This window comes from Microchirus variegatus (assembly GCF_963457635.1).
Source record: "Microchirus variegatus genome assembly, chromosome: 13".
Lineage (NCBI taxonomy): Eukaryota > Metazoa > Chordata > Actinopteri > Pleuronectiformes > Soleidae > Microchirus > Microchirus variegatus.
In genome coordinates this window covers 9,350,307-9,368,166 of record NC_139814.1, presented here as the reverse complement: position 1 = coordinate 9,368,166, position 17,860 = coordinate 9,350,307, and positions in this window count along the sequence as shown.

Here is a 17,860-nt window from a genome sequence, read left to right as displayed (position 1 = left end):
TGGTGCAAGTAGATTGCTTATTTTTTGTTTGTATTGCTATCATTATTTTAATTAACTATAATTATTGTATAATTGTAATTTTTTGCATGTCAATAATGTATTTCTGGCTGTTCTTTTAAATTAAATTTAAAAAAATAAGTATTTAAATATTTATCTAAAGTTGAGTTTTGGTGGTACAATAAATACTCAAGTTTTGAAATCAATGAACATCATGTCTATCAATCATGATTTCAATATCAGTCAAAAATTGTGATTCATATTTTTGCCATAATCATTCAGCCCAAGTTTAAACTTGTTACAGTGTCATTGAAAAACATTATTGTATTTTGTATTTTCAATGTTTTAATGAATTGCTTTCCAAATGGCGCTGTGGAAAGGACCACATAAGCCCACATCTGACAGGGAAAATAGCCAATACTGCAGCGTGGCACCTGGGGTGGTGAAACAGTATTGCGCAACAAATGGGAGATGGGACCCCCCGATTATTAATGGGTACTTCGCACTCTGGTTACACATCATGTCTGACCATCACATAATCTCATGACAATAGGGATGTGTGGATTTAAACTCTAGGAATCATGAATGTTTGCCCCAGATTTCATTGCAATAAGTGCACATATTGATTACAGTTTTTTTGATGTGGACATTTTCTGATATGATACTGAACGAGTGAAAGCCAGATAAACACATGCAGCTCGCTTGGCTAAAACATTAAACAACAACCAGCACTTCTGACCTGGTTTTATCACAACGTGGGCTCTTGATTGATGCTTTCCATGGTCTCAGTTCCAAAAAAGAGGCAGGCATGATGATGATGATGATATACAGAGAGACTTTAAAGGAGATGAAACAGGTGGATGCGTCACTCGCTGCTCACGAGAGAAAGTTGTGACAGAAAAAAGACATGGGGACAGGGTGTTTTTCTACCACTTTATCTATGGCGAAACATTCATTTCCGGGAGTGGGACGTAAAAGTAAGAGAAAAAGAGATGAAGAGTTGCTGCTTTTGTTTTGCTGTACTACAGGATTAAAGACAAAGGTGAAGGGGTGAGTGCCAGACAAACGCAAAAACAATCAAGTTAAAAGTGAAATATCATACATACTGACACCATTTTTTCCTTTCTCTCTCTTTATGTCTCTGTCTCTTTGAAATGCTCCTCATCCTTCACGGTGAGCAGGCAAAGCAGGAGTGAAAGATGTAGGGGAGAGACACACAAAGACCAGGAGAGAGAGACAGGAAGCTGTGGGTAAGATCGAGAGAAGGGAAAGCAGAACACGCTGAGAGGAAAAAGGAGAGATAAAGAGTTGACAATACAACCAATCATCCAACCATACCTGGCCTCTTCCCCTATCATCCCATCTCATATCATCGTGTCACAGAACAAACCAAGCAGATTGAGAAATGAGGGGAAATATGGGGAAGAAGTGGGGATTGAGGCAGCAGCAAGGTGAGTTTGACTGAACTGTCATGTGTTGCCTTCCTCCATCCTCCTATTCTCCATGCAGGCCTTGTGAGCCTGAATCCTTCATCGACTGTTAAAAAAAAAAAAGGGTACGATCATAAAATACATTTAAGAAAACAGTTCTGATATGAAAAAACTGATATGGTCACGATGATCATCAGATACCTGATAGTCTTTGATCAGCTCCTCTCCACTCTCTCCAATATACTCAACTAAGCACCGGATGATAATTTCCCTCCTGCCGTCGACATGATTCTATATTGAACAAAACAAAAAACAAAAAGAAAATTTATTTCAGAGTCTCGTGCATGTCATACTCTGTGGGTCCAGAAATTCTGTCTCTGCCCAGTGAGGGAAGTTTCCTCCCTCTTCACTGGGCCTACAAATGAATTTTTCGTAACGTAACAGTAACTCCTTTCACATCATGAACCAGGCAAGGACAGGAATTCCCACACACAAGAGTAATATTTTGGGAAATGATTGTATTGAAGTCAAGGAAGGGATCTCGCTGCACTCAGGGTAGGGTTCGTACAGCTTTTTAAGAGTAAAATTCAAGCACTTTTCCAGCACTTTCAAGATAAAATATCAACTTTTTCAAGGAACTCGGAGCTTTAAATAAACTCTATATATACATATGACAAATAATCCTTCCTGTATACATTTATTTATGTTTTACTGTTGCTCTTTCGCAGAAATGACAACCCAATTATAGCAAGGGAACAAAGCTGTTGTGTTTATTTGCCATTTATAAGATTCATTTAATTGAATCTTTACTTTCAAATTTAGCATGTAATAAACATGTACATTTAATGTACTTTACATGTAAACAATGCAAATGGTCTTGATGTTTCCTGTCTGAAAAAAGGGGAAACAAATCAAATCTTATTAAAAAAAGCCAATTAGAGAGTATGGCCCTCAACAGACCTTTATCAGTTTAGCTCACATGAGCAAAATTACCATCAAGTTAATAATAACATGACTATACCTATGCCACACTCAATAGCGAGATGCAGGAAATATTTGCTAATTAATAACATATTTCCCTGTTACACACAGTACATTTTAAGGAAACATTCAAGAATAATGGTAAATAGAGCCTTTGCACAGTCCTTTTTATCTGACTTAATAATCACAATTAAAAAATAATATATAAATGCCTATATATTTCAATAAATAATTGATGTTTTAATAACTCTTTTAAATAGGAGCGCATGTATGAGCACACTCCCAATAGTGCTAGGTTGCTATTTTACAGTTTGTGTATGTCGGTGTGTTGCCAAAAAGGGATTTCAGTCAATAAAAGGGTATTTCAGACATACATGATTTCAGTATGTAAAAGGGACTACATGGGCTCTGATCCAATAAAGCATTGGAAGACATAACTGCATAGGTGACATAGTGTTAACATGCTGGGTTATGATTGTCTGTTGTATCGGTTGGTGGCAGATTTTGAGGTCTTCAGGACGGGGGGTAGGGAGCATACATCTTTGAAACAGACAAATGCAATGACGTATGCATGGACAGGATATAAAATCAAACAATTTAACATTACAACTGAAAGTAGCTTCCTGACTAAAATGGACTATATGCAACAATGAAACGGTATTTACCGCAACTGCACTTCAAATTGTTATTTCAAAGAGAAAAGAAACAACACCAAAAACAGATGATGTAAATATGACTATACAAGTGGAAGGACAAGAAAGGATAACAGAATCAGCCACCCCCCTTCCTATTTTTTTTTAAGTTATTTCATTTCAAATGTTAAGAGGTTATTATGGGTCCGGGTACTAAAGTATAATCCGTTTTTTTCACAATGCCAACAAACGAGAGCACGGAAATTTCCTTGTTTCGTATTGAACCAAAATACGAAAAAACGGAAACAGCGCCCCTATTTCCTTGTTTCGTATTCAACCCAAATATGAACAAACGGAAACAGTGCTCCTTTTTCCTTTTTTCGTATTTAACCAAAATAGGGAAAAAAGAAAGAAACAAAACAAAATAACGGCCCAAATTTGTTTTTTGCAAATTCCTTCTTTTGTTTTTCGTTTCTTAATTCTCGAGACGGCGGCTGACAGACCGGAAGCGGAAGTGAAGTGTAAATACTTCAAAATAAAAGCGTGCTAATTTATTGTCATACAGATTATATACCATTCTCTTTATACACTGTAATGTAGTACATGTATTTTTGTGAAAAGTGAAACTATAACAGCTGGTTGTTTGGGAGAAGGACATGTAGGCTATAATTATTATTTTAGCTGAGTGTGTGAATGGATATTGTAGAAAACGTTTACCCTGCCGAAATAAGCTAGCATCTAATGGCACCAGCAGAGGTCGCTGAACTATTAGTTATAGTTCAAAAACTTTCCTGTTTTGAACTATAACTAACAAAAACGTAAGTAAAAGAAACAAACAATTATAAAAAAATCAAATTAATATTTTCAGTGAATTAATCACAAATAGTGTAGGATTCCTATGGTCTCCTCAATCCCTGTTATTGTCCTGTCATGAAAACATGTTATGTTCACCCTTAACTGTATGTCAGGTGTATTTTACTGTAATCTCCAGCGATCCAGACATGGACCCAACAGTGAGGAGCACGGGACCTTTTCCACTTGACTTCTGGCTAAAAGTGCATTTGTCAAATGCAAATGACTTACTTACTTAATTACTGAACTGATCACAACACAATATTACCAATTGGAAGAGTTTATAACAGAGGGAACAAAACTGGACTTAAAGGGTTCTTAATCTTAATCTCATAAGACAAAACATAATAAATCCCTGGGTGGATGCGGGCGCCACCTTGTGGCTAAACATCGACGCTGAAGTCATCATAACTTAATCACAAGTTTTGATTTTCAAATAATTATTAACACTATTATTGGCCATGTCTGTCTTGCTGCGGGTGATGGCGACCTCTGCTGGTGACATTAGATGCTAGCTTATTTCGGCAGGGTAAACGTTTTCTACAATATCCATTCACACACTCAGCTAAAATAATAATTATAGCCTACATGTCCTTCTCCCAAACAACCAGCTGTTATAGTTTCACTTTTCACGAAAATACATGTACTACATTACAGTGTATAAAGAGAATATAATATAATCTGTATGAAAATAAATTAGCACGCTTTTATTTTGAAGTTTTTACACTTCACTTCCGCTTCCGGTCTGTCAGCCGCCGTCTCGAGAATTAAGGAACAAAAATCAATAGAAGGAATTTGCAAAAAACAAATTTGGGCCGTTATTTTGTTTTGTTTCTTTCGTTTTTCCGTATTTTGGTTAAGTACGAAAAAAGGAAAAAGGAGCACTGTTTCTGTTTGTTCATATTTGGGTTGAATACGAAACAAGGAAATAGGGGCGCTGTTTCCGTTTTTTTGTATTTTGGTTCAATACGAAACAAGGAAATTTCCGTGCTCTCGTTTGTTGGTATTGTGAAAAAAACGGATTATACTTTAGTACCCGGACCATTATGTCCAGTTTCTTAATGTATTGTTCTGTGAAGCAGTGTAGCTCACAAAATAGAAAAGTAGCACACAGAGAGGTGTGGTTTATCCTTTTGGCCACAAGATGGAGTATCAACTAATGTGAGCACTTTCCTCCTGGTTCCATAGCATAGCGGCGCACCAGATAACTTTATATCATCATTTTTTTCAGCGTGAGAAATACAATGTGTGGCAGGAGTGTGTGACAAAAGAATGAAAAGCGAGACTGCCACGCTCAGTGCGTGAGACTTGAAAGTAACCCCCGAGCTAAAGCTATCTAGCTAACAACATGCATTTGATGCAATGACTGAATGAAAACTAGCTGACCAGCTAATTGCTAACGGTTCTGATCGTCAATTTAGCATGCTATTTCTTTGTATCGACAAGTCACACACAACTTGGAATTTATATATCAATATAAAGTAAATCCAGCATTTTCCACATTTCAAACCTTGAAAACACTATATTTAAAATCAAGCATTTTCCAGACTTTCAAGGCTCTGTATGAACCCTGCAGAGGGTCACTGAAAATGCTGCATATCTCTCTGCTTTTGAGTACATATTAAGGGAGCGATGGCAGATTTGTATACACTTGTTGCATTGGTTGTTGCTCAAGAAACAACCAATTTCTCCAGCATAGTCATGGCTCCTACAGAGTCGGGCGTACTCTACCCTTACTGTAAGCGACACTGACCTAGCAGCATACCATGTCAGCTAGGTGTCGCATTTCAAACAGGTCAATGTGAAGACGAGAGTGAAACCAACTGCGTGTAGACGGAGACCGTGACATTGTTTTTTTTTTTTTCCAATATACATTTCATGGCAGCGGTGCAAAAACTGCAGCAATTATTCCAAACTAGACCGTGGTCGTTTTATTGTGTTCACAAATACACATATACAATCATAAATTGTATAAGTTATAAACAAGTTATAAGTTAAAAATTATACAAGTTTATTGTATCAGTATCAGCAATTGAAAATGTCACAGGACTTCAACTTCAATGACTTCTAATGGGAGGTGCGGAGCTAGAAGGGTGAGAGAGGGGAGACAGCAGTCAGACTTCAAGTAATGGGGACTTTCCAGGGGACTAGCCGCTCGCTAGCTAGTTAGCCAGCTTCTTTCATAAATCGTCACTTATTTTCTCACATTAGTGTTGTATCAAACCAACATATTCCAAAACAATTCGACTTTGTAACATGCTTATTTGCGAAAATATATAACAACGAAAAAAAATATCAGCCGGATCGCTGAATCCGCAAAGCATCATGGGTAATTTCATCTTCCAGTTCTTTTTAAGCCTGCACCAGAGCTCACTACGTTTTGAGGGTTGATTATAAGGGCAAAATCACATTTCCCCTTGTTCCTCCCTACACGTGAAACGCGCAAAATGCAGGGTTAGGGGAATAATGTAGGGTTAGGGGAGGTATTGGGACAGGGCTTTAGAGTGTGTGATCTAAGTGGCTACTTTATAATTAGGTGACAAAGCTGACAAAAACTCCGGCAAATGGATGAAGCATTAGATTAAACAATGTTCTCTTGTTAACAGCCATGACTGTATGCTCCACTGCTTGGAGAGCAATCAGAAAACCTGTCACACACACACACACACACATACACTGAAGCATAGTCATGTTGAACAAGTAAGTAGGCATGTACTCCCCCACACTAACCTTCCATGGCTGCCACAGAGTTGCACCACCACTGGCTCTTGACAACAGTCTAATAGGTAATTATTCACATGTCCCCCTCCTGGGATCCAGCTGTCCTAATGAACCCGCTTCAGAGTCTGGTGCACAGACACATCTTTAACACACACACATGCGTGCACGCACACACACACGCACACACACACACACACACACACACACACACACACACACACACACACACACACACACACAGGCTTAAGACTCCAAACATACACACAAAGAAACCTGGGGCCTCATGTATAAAAGAGTGCGTAGCTTTCATACTGAAAGAGGGCGTACTCAAAAAATTGAAAGCTATGTACGCAAAGAAATTCTCAGATTTATAAAACCGTGCGTACGCCGAGTCCTGCGCACCTTCTCTTTATACATCTCATCAAATTTGAAACTGAGCGGAGGTGAATGAGTAACACACCACCACGCCCTTCTTCCACCCACAAATGAATAAAGTCCGTGGTGGGTCACCGGTGGTAAGTTCACAGGAAATGTATTAATAATACTTAAAGGGACACTGTGTAGTATTTATGGGTTTATATAACCCAAAATCCACTTTTTTTATACATATTATGTGCTCCTGCATTGTCTAGTCGCTGTATAATAGTTTTTGTTTTATTTTCATTGTGTTTGAAAAAGTCATGTAAAATAACATGGTCGCAGGCCGCTGTTGCATTGCCACTGTTAGCAGCGAGACGCCATGTTTCTACGGGAGCCTGTAAGGACAAACGCGAGAGAACAAAACAAGCGTCGCTTTACTTGTAGGGGAAGTCCCGCCTCCTCTCTCTCCGCTTGGTCTGCTACGGCCGCGGTAGCTCGCCCTCTCCCTCACCTCACGAACCTCATCTGCTGACACGGAGAAAGGCGACGAGGACGACATTTGACCGGCTGCGGATACCGTAGCGCTCAGGGAAGGGAGGGGGTGAGCAGAGGAGCAGTTCTTTGTTGTAAATGTCAGCCTCTCCTCTAGATGGCACTATAAACTACTTACTTCACCTTTAAACACCAACTATAGAGTCTCACAAAAAGACTCTTGAAATTAAATAAATAATATACATTTTTTTCACTTAAATACTAATCAAGTAATTGGCCAGTGAATCTTAAAACAAGCCATGCAATGGTCACCAGCGTCAGTCCGTTGTTTCACCTCAGCCGGTCACCACGTCTCCTGCCACCTGAGAGACACGGGACTCCAAGGGATTCCGCCTTCTCCCGGGATCACTTCCGCCTTCTCGTCTGGTTTCCTCTTCTCCAGCGGAGCTGCCGCTACATTCCTCTATCTGTCTCGTCTTCTCTAACCGAGACGCTGTCTCTTCCTGAAGTCTCAACCAAGCCGAGTGAGTCCATTCCTCTGGGAACCTCTGCACGAACTCTTGCCACTGTGGAGCGGCTGCTCCTTCTTCGTCTGTGATTCACTCGCACGTTGTTCTTAACTCTCGTGTCCTGTATGCATTCGAGTCCTCCATTCCTACTTAGTTGTTTCTCCCATAAGGAAGAAACATAACAAGAACAATGTAACCGTAAAAATGACGGACTTGATAGTGTCACTTGGGTTTCAATCGGCACCTGGACAAGCGTGCGCTGGCGGCCCGCCAGGCTTATTTTACACTGGGGGAAAAACCCTGATATGATTATTTTGAAACACTGTGATAAGTTTCAGAGCTTAATATTGCAGCGTCTCCACCTGACAAGAGTGCTCCGCAAATAAATGCCATCGTATGCATGAATCGTTTATACATGAGACCCCTGGTCCTGATTGAGGTCAGAGGTTAAGGATGGATGATCTGGAACTGACCCTGCTCACAGAAGAGTGTGTCAGTAAAACATAAATAGAAAAATATAAATAGAAAAAAAGAGTCATGCATGAACTCTGCATGAATGATACTCTAATTACATGTTTGGCGGCTTATGGGGGGAAAGAAAACCTCACTACACCATGTGTTCCATATTGTGTTGCATTTATTCAACAAAAATGAGAAGTGTTGTGAAACTTACACTAAGGCAGACATTTATACATGAAGTACACGCGTAATAAGGATTACTCATCTTGGAAGTGTATGAGCCATAATCACACGACGCATAATGAGTCACCCCATCTTGCTAATGACTGGCTTTAGTGTCATTTCCACAGCCGTTTTTAGATCCAGCATGATGGCTAAAGAGCCAACCGCTGATTACTGTCATGTTATAAGCAACTCATTTGCATATCATCACATTTGATGGGGCAGATTACTTGGCATAGAAATCTGCGACTTACAAAATCAGGGCTCGATGATGGCAGAAGTCGGAGAGAAGACTGGCAAAAAGACAGCTGGGAGGAAACAGCTGAGGAAAGTAAGAGAAAAGTTGAGTGAATCCTCCTGTAACTCTGAGGGGGAAAGAAATCTGACTAGACCGATAAGGGGGAGAGGAAGAATCAGGGGTGGCAATCAAAAAATTACTGACGTCATTGTTGCGTAACATTTATTTTTATTTTATGATTTTTTGTCAATAGCCGGCCGGTGTGGACAAGCGATCGTTTGCTATGGTTTACTTTTCAATAAGCCGTGGTGTGTGGTAACTGTCAGCTGAATATGTCCCTGGTTGTGGTAATTGTATGAGTATCATCTTATAACTAACTGACAACCTAATAACTTGACTGACAAACGGATCGTAATAAATAATCGTGATGTAAATGTGTTCTTCTTCTTCTTTTTTGGAGTTGACAGACTGGACGCAGCTTTCTCGTTATTCTGCCCCCTTCAGTCTGAAGACGTATCTGCATTTAAAGGATGTCCCATTTCTAAGTGACAAAATAACTTTCAACACTTGGTTTTGAGGGCCAGTTAAGATTAAGGGTTGAGCTTGAGGGTTAAGATTGAGGGTTAAGATAGGAATTGGCCCTAACTTTTGCTTAAACTTTCATGTTGAAGATGGAGCTGCCAGGCAGGAGGAAAAGAGGAAGACCACAAAGAAGTGGTTGGTGTCATGTTGCAGTCACACTATACACGATGAGAATGTTTCATACAGCGGGTTTAAATAGAAGTCAATGCACAGACGCAAGACTAATTACGCAAATGGTGTGGCGTGATGTGAAATTTGCATACGGTGTGACCACAGCGCAGAACAGGACACAAGACTGTGGTGACTCATAAAGGAGAAGTCGAAAGAAGAAGACTCAAAGTCAAACAACATTTGTCATAATTTCTCAGTGTCTGTCAGAATCAGAATTTGTTGGCACAAACATACAAGCAATTTGATTCTAGTAGTTACAACGTGCAAAAATGACACGGATACAGACAATAAATACTGAATGAAAACTTTTGTCCAACCTTTGTCCTGGTGGTTCAGATCTCAAGAAACTTGTTTTGATCCAATAGATAGAATTAATATCCTTAAATATCTTTATCTATGTTGTTCTTGTGTTTGTCTTTGTGTTCTTCACTATTTATCTTTGTATGCCTCAATTATTATCAATAAAGGTTGTATAAATGCATATATAATGTATAAGTGACATAATTTTCCATTGTGAACGTAATGTTTTATTTTTCATTTTAGCATTTATCCAAGCAAAGAAGAAGAAGGAAAATGTCAGCACTGTATTGCACTCGAGCACAACTCGCCCGTCTGCATAAGTGGCCAAATAGCTATGAGTGAGAACAGAAGAGAACACATACAAGGTGCCAGTGTCAGCACGCCATCCTACAATATGAACAGAGAGGAATAAATGAATTATTAATGCAATAGCCCACAGTAATCCTGAAGTTTGGCCCTGCTAAATTGTGGATGAATCTTTGGAGGGGAAAATGTATGGCATGCTGTAGGTAATATAGGAGGGAAAACATGTATTCTGCATCAGCCCAAAAACAATATGGAGTTCATGAATAATATAGGTGCCTATAGGCAAGTGGCAAAAGAAAAAATGAAAACCTATGTCAGGAGGGGGAGGACAGAAATAGAAAGAACTACTAGAAGAGACAAAGAAGGGAATGGGACGATAATCAGCAAACCCAATCTCAATCATTCCTTTGACTCTAACTTAAAGCATAGGTCAGGCTTTATGAAATGTAGACGTGTGAGGTACTGACCTATATGGAATGTGAAATAGACCAAAAGCTACAGTCAGGTTCATAAATATTGGGACATCAACAACACTGAACTAAGCTATTTCATGGACGGTGTGGGTTATTCTCTCATTATGTCATCTTCAATTAAGCAGGTAAAAGTCCTGGAGTTGATTCCAGTGACATTTGCATGAGCAAAAACATTAGGTGTGGCCAAATCAACTGTTCTATTCTTGAAAAGAAAGAATACACCAGTGAGCTCAGCAACACCAAAAGACCTGGAAGACCATGGAAAACCAGTGTTGGACGACAGAAGAATTCTTTCCCTGTTTTGACCAGATCAAAAACACTCTCCAGGAGTTAGGTGCAGTGTGCGAAGTATCCATTGATAATCGGGAGGTGGGTACCATCTCCCATTTGTTGCACAATACTGTACACCACCCCAGGTGCCACACTGCAGTATTGGCTATTTTCCCTGTCAGATGTGGGCTTGTGTGGGCCTTTCCCACAGCGCCATTTGGAAAGCAATTCATTAAAGCGGACATAGACCTGCCAATGGAACTGGTTCCCTTGTATTTATTGATGATGTAACTACTGACAAAGCAAGATGTCGCCAGTGTGTTCGGCGAATCGTCGGGCGCTCTCGGGCGCTCTGTTTAACGTTTGTTACAGCCCTGTTTTTATGCATCTTCCTGGATGTGTCTGCCCTACTGTGCTACGATCGCCAAGCCCTGTTCAACACCCGCAACCAATTTCTCTGTGATGCTCGGGCAGCTAGACCTGATCCAGGAGATTGGAACAAGCCTCACCCGCCCGCGTTGTCAGGTATCCCTGCTTACCTGCGCCTCACGTCCGTGGCCCCTCCTCGCTAGCAGCGCTACAGGAGACGAGGAAGGAGGGGAGGTCTGCTGGTGAAACTTAAGATCCAACTGTCCTCAAATCGAGTTGCTGATCGGCGTCTAGTGCGATGGCTCCATCCCATTGCCTCTGTCTCGCCTGTTACTCCAGCTGAAGCCCTCCTCGACCGTGATGCTGCAAAACTGCCTCGTCCACCGCCATTTCCAGCTCTTCAAGCTTCCTGGTCATCGCCGACTGGACCGTGTCGTACACAAGTCACCTCCCGATGGCGTTCGGGCGTTCTGCTGTAATTGACTGAAAAGGATTTGCAACCAAGTATTAAACAATGAAAGTTTGATTCATGATTATTAAGTTTGTCCCATTACTTTTGGTCCCCTAAAAAGTGGGAGGCACATATAGAAAGTGTTGTCATTCCTACACCGCTCACCTGATTTGGATTAAAGCTGAAAGAGTGCAGTTAAAGCACATCTTGTTCGTTTCATTTCAAATCCATTGTAGTGGTCTATAGAGTCAAAAAGAAGAGAATTGTGTCAATGTCCCAATATTTATGGACCTGACTGTATATGCAAGATTTTCAATATTTTCAGCTGTGTAAAACACTGTAAGGCAGCACTTTTCCTTTCTCAATGTATTTCTGTGATACAGGCCACAGTGCATTAGCTGTTAGGAAAACAGTGAGTCATAACTTTACCTAAAGGTCCTGGTATACTAGACCCAACGCGCACAGTGTGCATGACGTGTCATGCACACTTTGTGTCATCAACGTTCAGCCCAGATTGTGGAACTGTGCGCAGAGAGCGCATTGGGTGTGCATGGACAGTGCATGCGTGAATTGAATTTCTGTCCCACCGGTTGGTGAAGCATAAAGCCCCGCTCACCAAGAAGAAAAAACATTTTTAAAACAGAATAAGTAGTCGCCAAGGATAGTCATCTGAGCCTCGACCTGGCAACCCTCGAACCGGCTGACTCTTATGCCCAACAGACCTTTCAGCTGATGAGCAGCACAAACCAGACGTGTCCGAGGGAGCTGTTGCATCTTTCTCTTCTTCTTTGGTAGGAATGCGTCAGATACTACATGACCCTGGCGCAGGGTCCGGTATATGCACACTTTTGTGCACCATTTCTCTGGGTTTTCTTTTATGATGCTAAAAATTATACTGGTCTCTCAGTTTGTAGAATGGAAGCAGCATTTAGCCAACAGGGGGCAATTTTGTGGGAATAATCTTGAATAAGCCATTTTCTCACTTGATTTGTAATGCCAGGACGCAACATTTTCCTGAGGTGTTAAGGGTTGCTTAATGTCAGTTCAGCATGGCACATTAGCGAATGACTAATAATGTGATTGACAAGCGGACAGCATCCTTGCTAATTTTCATTTTGTTTTTTGAAGCAATAAACAAAATGAAATTTGGCAAGGATGCTGTTTTGGCCAAGTTCGGAATATTCTAAAAAAGAAAACCAATCAAGGTTTGGTTTTAAATCCCTCTCCATATGTCATCCTGATCATGGGTCTGATTTGTTGTATGTCATGTGAAGTGGGAGGTGGTAACACACTTTCCAGACTCAAAGTCAATCTCAAATGAGAGTGAGATGTGGTCTGGCATTACAATGACATGACAACAAGACACAGTGAAGATCAGCATGATAACATGGATGCTGCAAAACATCTGGCCCTTCTCAGACTTGCACACACATTCCATGACAGCTCACAGATGTGTGCATGTGTTGAAGACTCACACTATACATACATACACATGCAGGCACACACAAACAGATAAATCACCGTGTCATTCATTACTGCTCGGGGTGCCACAAAAAAAGTGATGCATTCTCTCTTTAATAAATGTAGAAGCTGCTCACATTAATACATTAATATCTGCTTATGCACCATTTTGAAAGCACATCCAGGGAGATTTCAAGCTATATGAGCTTATTTCTTATCTACGTGAGACAACAGAGCATGACAGCCCCTCCCATGTCCTCCCACCACATCTTTTCTTCCTCTTCTTCCCCTGTGCTCATCTCCTTCCCACCATTTCCCCCTCCTCTTTTCTTCACACTGCAGAATTGGGATTTGAACTGTTGGGGTTCATTCAGCGGGCATCGAGTCTTGAGGACTAAAAGTTTCTGTTTCGTCTCAATCGGTTAGTTTGGGGAAAAGTTTTGAGTGAACCCACTCGCAGCCTGGAGACACGCAAATATGATAAGAAGGCTGGCATGTATCTGATAAGCAGTTGCATCAACACAGAGCTGAAGAGAACAGCCTACGCAGGCTAATGAAATACAACTGAATGGAGTTGTGTGTGACAGCCTTGTCTTCGTATTTATGTGACATCACTTTTCTTCATTTTGCCACTGCTGAGAGACAAACACAAACACACCCACACTCCCTCTTCCTCCCAGTAGCTAATTCTGTCTTTTTGCCACTGAAAATTTTCACAGGTATCAAGAGGTAATGAGTAGTGATGGGATCGGCAGTTCATTTGAGTGTACTGAATCCCTAGAATCCGTTCATTAAAATGATTAGTTAAAAAAATGTGTTCACTGAATCGTTCAGTGCTTAGCAGGAGCCCAGTGCCCTGCTACTGTGTGTGTGTGTGTGTGTGTGTGTGTGTGTGTGTGTGTGTGTGTGTGTGTGTGTGTGTGTGTGTGTGTGTGTGTGTGTGTGTGTGTGTGCCCAGGGTGACATTTACTCAGCAAATTCCACAGAGTTTCGGGTTTTGTCACAGCAACTTCTGTGTTTTCCCGTCATGGGAATTGTTCCAGATGTGGGTTGTTAGGATCAAAGGAAGAGGCAGACGAGACGATCCGGAGTGTCAGTGGGGGAAAACAGGGATACGAACATGAGAGGAGGAGAGAGGGAGAGAAGGCAAGAACTAAGGTTGCATGCACGCTTTTTTGTTTAATGTGTTACAGCCCAGCTCTTAGGCTGCAACAAAACAGGAAGAGAGACGAGGTCTGGTGCAAAACAATGATTTATTTAACAAAATTAAACCTAAATATCAGTATCAGCAGTCAGTTCGTGTGAGCATGTATGGGTGTGAGTGTATGGATGCATAAAAGAGAAGCAATGAAGCGGCCGTGCCACATCCCACAATTCTTCGCACAGCAGCAGCAACACTTTTCCAATCGGAAGTGGATGGCGGAGATGTTGGGAGAAGCGAGTTCGTTTTCATACGTAAGTATGACAAATCAACAAAACAAAACAAATTAAACGTGTCTTCTGTTTTAAAAGTCCTACTCCTATTTATGTAATTAATAAGCACAGTCACAAGACTGACCGCCTTATTTGCTGTTCGCTGTGTGCTGTCTGTGAAACAGTAGTTTCAATCACGGCGTAACTTTCAAACTTTTGTTTTAAGTTAAACTTTAATTAACATAGATGTGGTGGGTTTATATAATACTTATTCCGCCACGTGCATTGAGTTGTAGTTGGTGGCATGAAAGAAACAGACATTAATAATTTTATTTTCTAATAAAATGATGCTCGATGTATGGGAGGAGGCCCCGGGGAAGACCCAGGACTCGCTGGAGAGACTATGTCTCTAGGGTTTGGCCTGGGAACGCCTCGGGATTCCCCCAGAAGAACTGGACGAAGTGGCCGGGGAAAGGGAAGTCTGGGATTCTCTGCTTAAGCTACTACCCCCATGACCCGACCTCAGATAAGCGGTAGAAGATGAATGGATGGATGGATGGATATAATAATGAATTATTCTGAAATTAGAATCGTTCTTTAAGATAGTTAATATTTACGAACACTAATACTAATTGGTGTTCTAATACTAATTAGCCGATTAGCGACGGCACGCTAACCGGCAAGCGTCGTCTACCGCCTGCCGTAAAAAAGAAGTAGAAGAAGAAGAGGTAGGCTAAACCGTCCCATTTTGCAGCGTTTGACTTCCGGGTCCTCTGGCGGTTGCGGTCAACATTGGCTGCGGTCCACATCGACCACGGCCGACAGCAGCCTCGCTTTTGGGACAACCCACTCTGCCCCACAAGGAGTCAAATGTGACTGCCTGGCAGTTTGGTTTACCAATTATGTATAGGCTAATTATAATTACAGATACCATTTTCACTTCGCGCATTCATTTACCACCAAGGGTGCATTTACACAAGACTCTCCTTACTCATTCTTTATTGTACTTCACAACAGGAGAGATGTTACCTTGTCAGTGATACAGTAAAAAAAGACTAGACTTGTGTTGTTGAACAGTTTTTTACTTCAACAGTTGGACTTCTTTTCACTTGACCGGCGCCCGATGTTCAGTGGCCCGAGGGTGATTTGATTTAGAGCCCTGGCTTCGGTCAGATTTTATTTATTTTGTATTAACATGTATTTTTTGGAGTGTTGAGTGTGAGTTACCTTTCTTTTTCATCCAAGGGCATGGTGTGTGCATGTAAGATGCTGAATGGCAGCCAGGCAGGTGGTGTCTGCAACAGAGGAGGCTAATGACACTTTAAGGTTTCACCACAGGGGGTTTTGCTCACTGCTACCTGCCTGCAGCATGCTGACATGTCAATGGCTCTGGCCTCCCTGATGTTGTGTGTGCATTAGTGTATCTGTGTGCGTGTCTGTGTCTTGCGCTCCATTCCTTCTCTCCCACAGGGCCAGTAGGAAGTAGAATGTATTCTGAATATCGATTGTCTGGCATCCCGGTGGGTGTTGTGTGCCTCGGTGTTCAGTTAGGGAGCAAAGATTTATGCCTTGTCTGTCTGTTGTCGCAGGGTGAGGAGAGAAGGCTGTCAATGATACATACATCTATGGCTGCAGGGTCAGAAAGGGACCAGTGACATATATATCTATATCTATAGATATAGATATATAGATATATCTGTGTGTGTGTGTGTGTGTGTGTTTGACTAATTTGTTGCCGTATTTGTTCTGAAGTTTGTAGCACTAATGAAGTTGCCCTTCAGCAGGTGCACTTTTGGGAAATAGACCTAATATGGTGTTTTTTTTCTCTTTGTTTTTCTCATGAACCAAAGGTGACTTTTCTACTTAATGGATTGCCTATTATGTAAAAGTAAACACAGTATTTATTATTATTGGGCTGTGGATCAGACATAGAGTGTGCTGTCTTAGCAACTGGAAAGTTGGGGGTTCAATCCCCATGCTATACTAGGGTAACATGCTGATATGTCCCTGTGTGTGTGAGGGCCACACCAGCAGCTTTTGGTTGGGCTTTAATTAATTTTATTTATTTCAATACATGATACGTTGTATTAACATATACAAACCAAACAAATCGTAAGATGAATTAAAACATCACATTTTGACATTCAAATACATGACTGGACACATTCCAGTATATATCACCATTTTAACAGTTTTCAAGACTTCACGGTGCTTACAGACTATTTTCGTTGTGAGTTAATGTATTTGTGTTCTCTGCTTTAGTGTTAGCGTATTCTGATTTGCGTTTTCATTGTGAGATAATGTTTTTGTATTATTATATTATATATTATATTATATATTGTATCTTATGATCAAGATCCATAAATCTGAATGTTCATGGTCATTTGAAAAAACCTTACAGAGACTCTCCAACACGAAAATATCTCCCTCTCTCTCTCAGGCATAATTTGGAACCCAAGGTGATGGACGAAATTAAGACGATTAAGAAGAATTTCTAGCATTTTATTATCATTCTAACATCTTTTTTTTAGTCATTATGCCATTGACAACTTGAAAAAAACACTTCATGAAAGAGACGGGATTAGCCACTGTATAACTTACAGTTAAATGATTTGTCGTGGGTGTGTGTCAGTTCTTATCTTGAATTGCATTATATACTAAATCATGTTATAAATGTATAATGCAGCAATATTCATATCTGTTTCCTCAAATTGTTCAGCCCTTACACGAACAATCGGGCTTTCCAATATTGATTTGGCAGATTATTCAAATTTTCATGTCATTTTAGTTGTAACCATTATTTCTATTTTTTTTATGTGAGATTATATGCAAAGAAAATAATATCTCCACCTTTGCAGAACCCTTAAATGTTTCCCCCCCAAAAATGAATGCAACAAAACACTGTAAACACATAGTAAAATTGCCATGTAATAACAGTTTTAGGATCACTGTCAGAGGTTTGTTTACCCCACGTTAGCAGCTCTTTTTGAACAGATGTTCTGCACTACACTCTGTTTCTTCCACTTTCTCAACACACTAAAGAGGGTGACAAACAACAGAAGCTTCATTAAATTCAAAGAGCCTCCCCTCACAGTGATAACACACCTCAGAGCCTGCACCTTAAATACTTCTACATTTGCATCTTCAAACGATGACAATGATTTGAGCTTA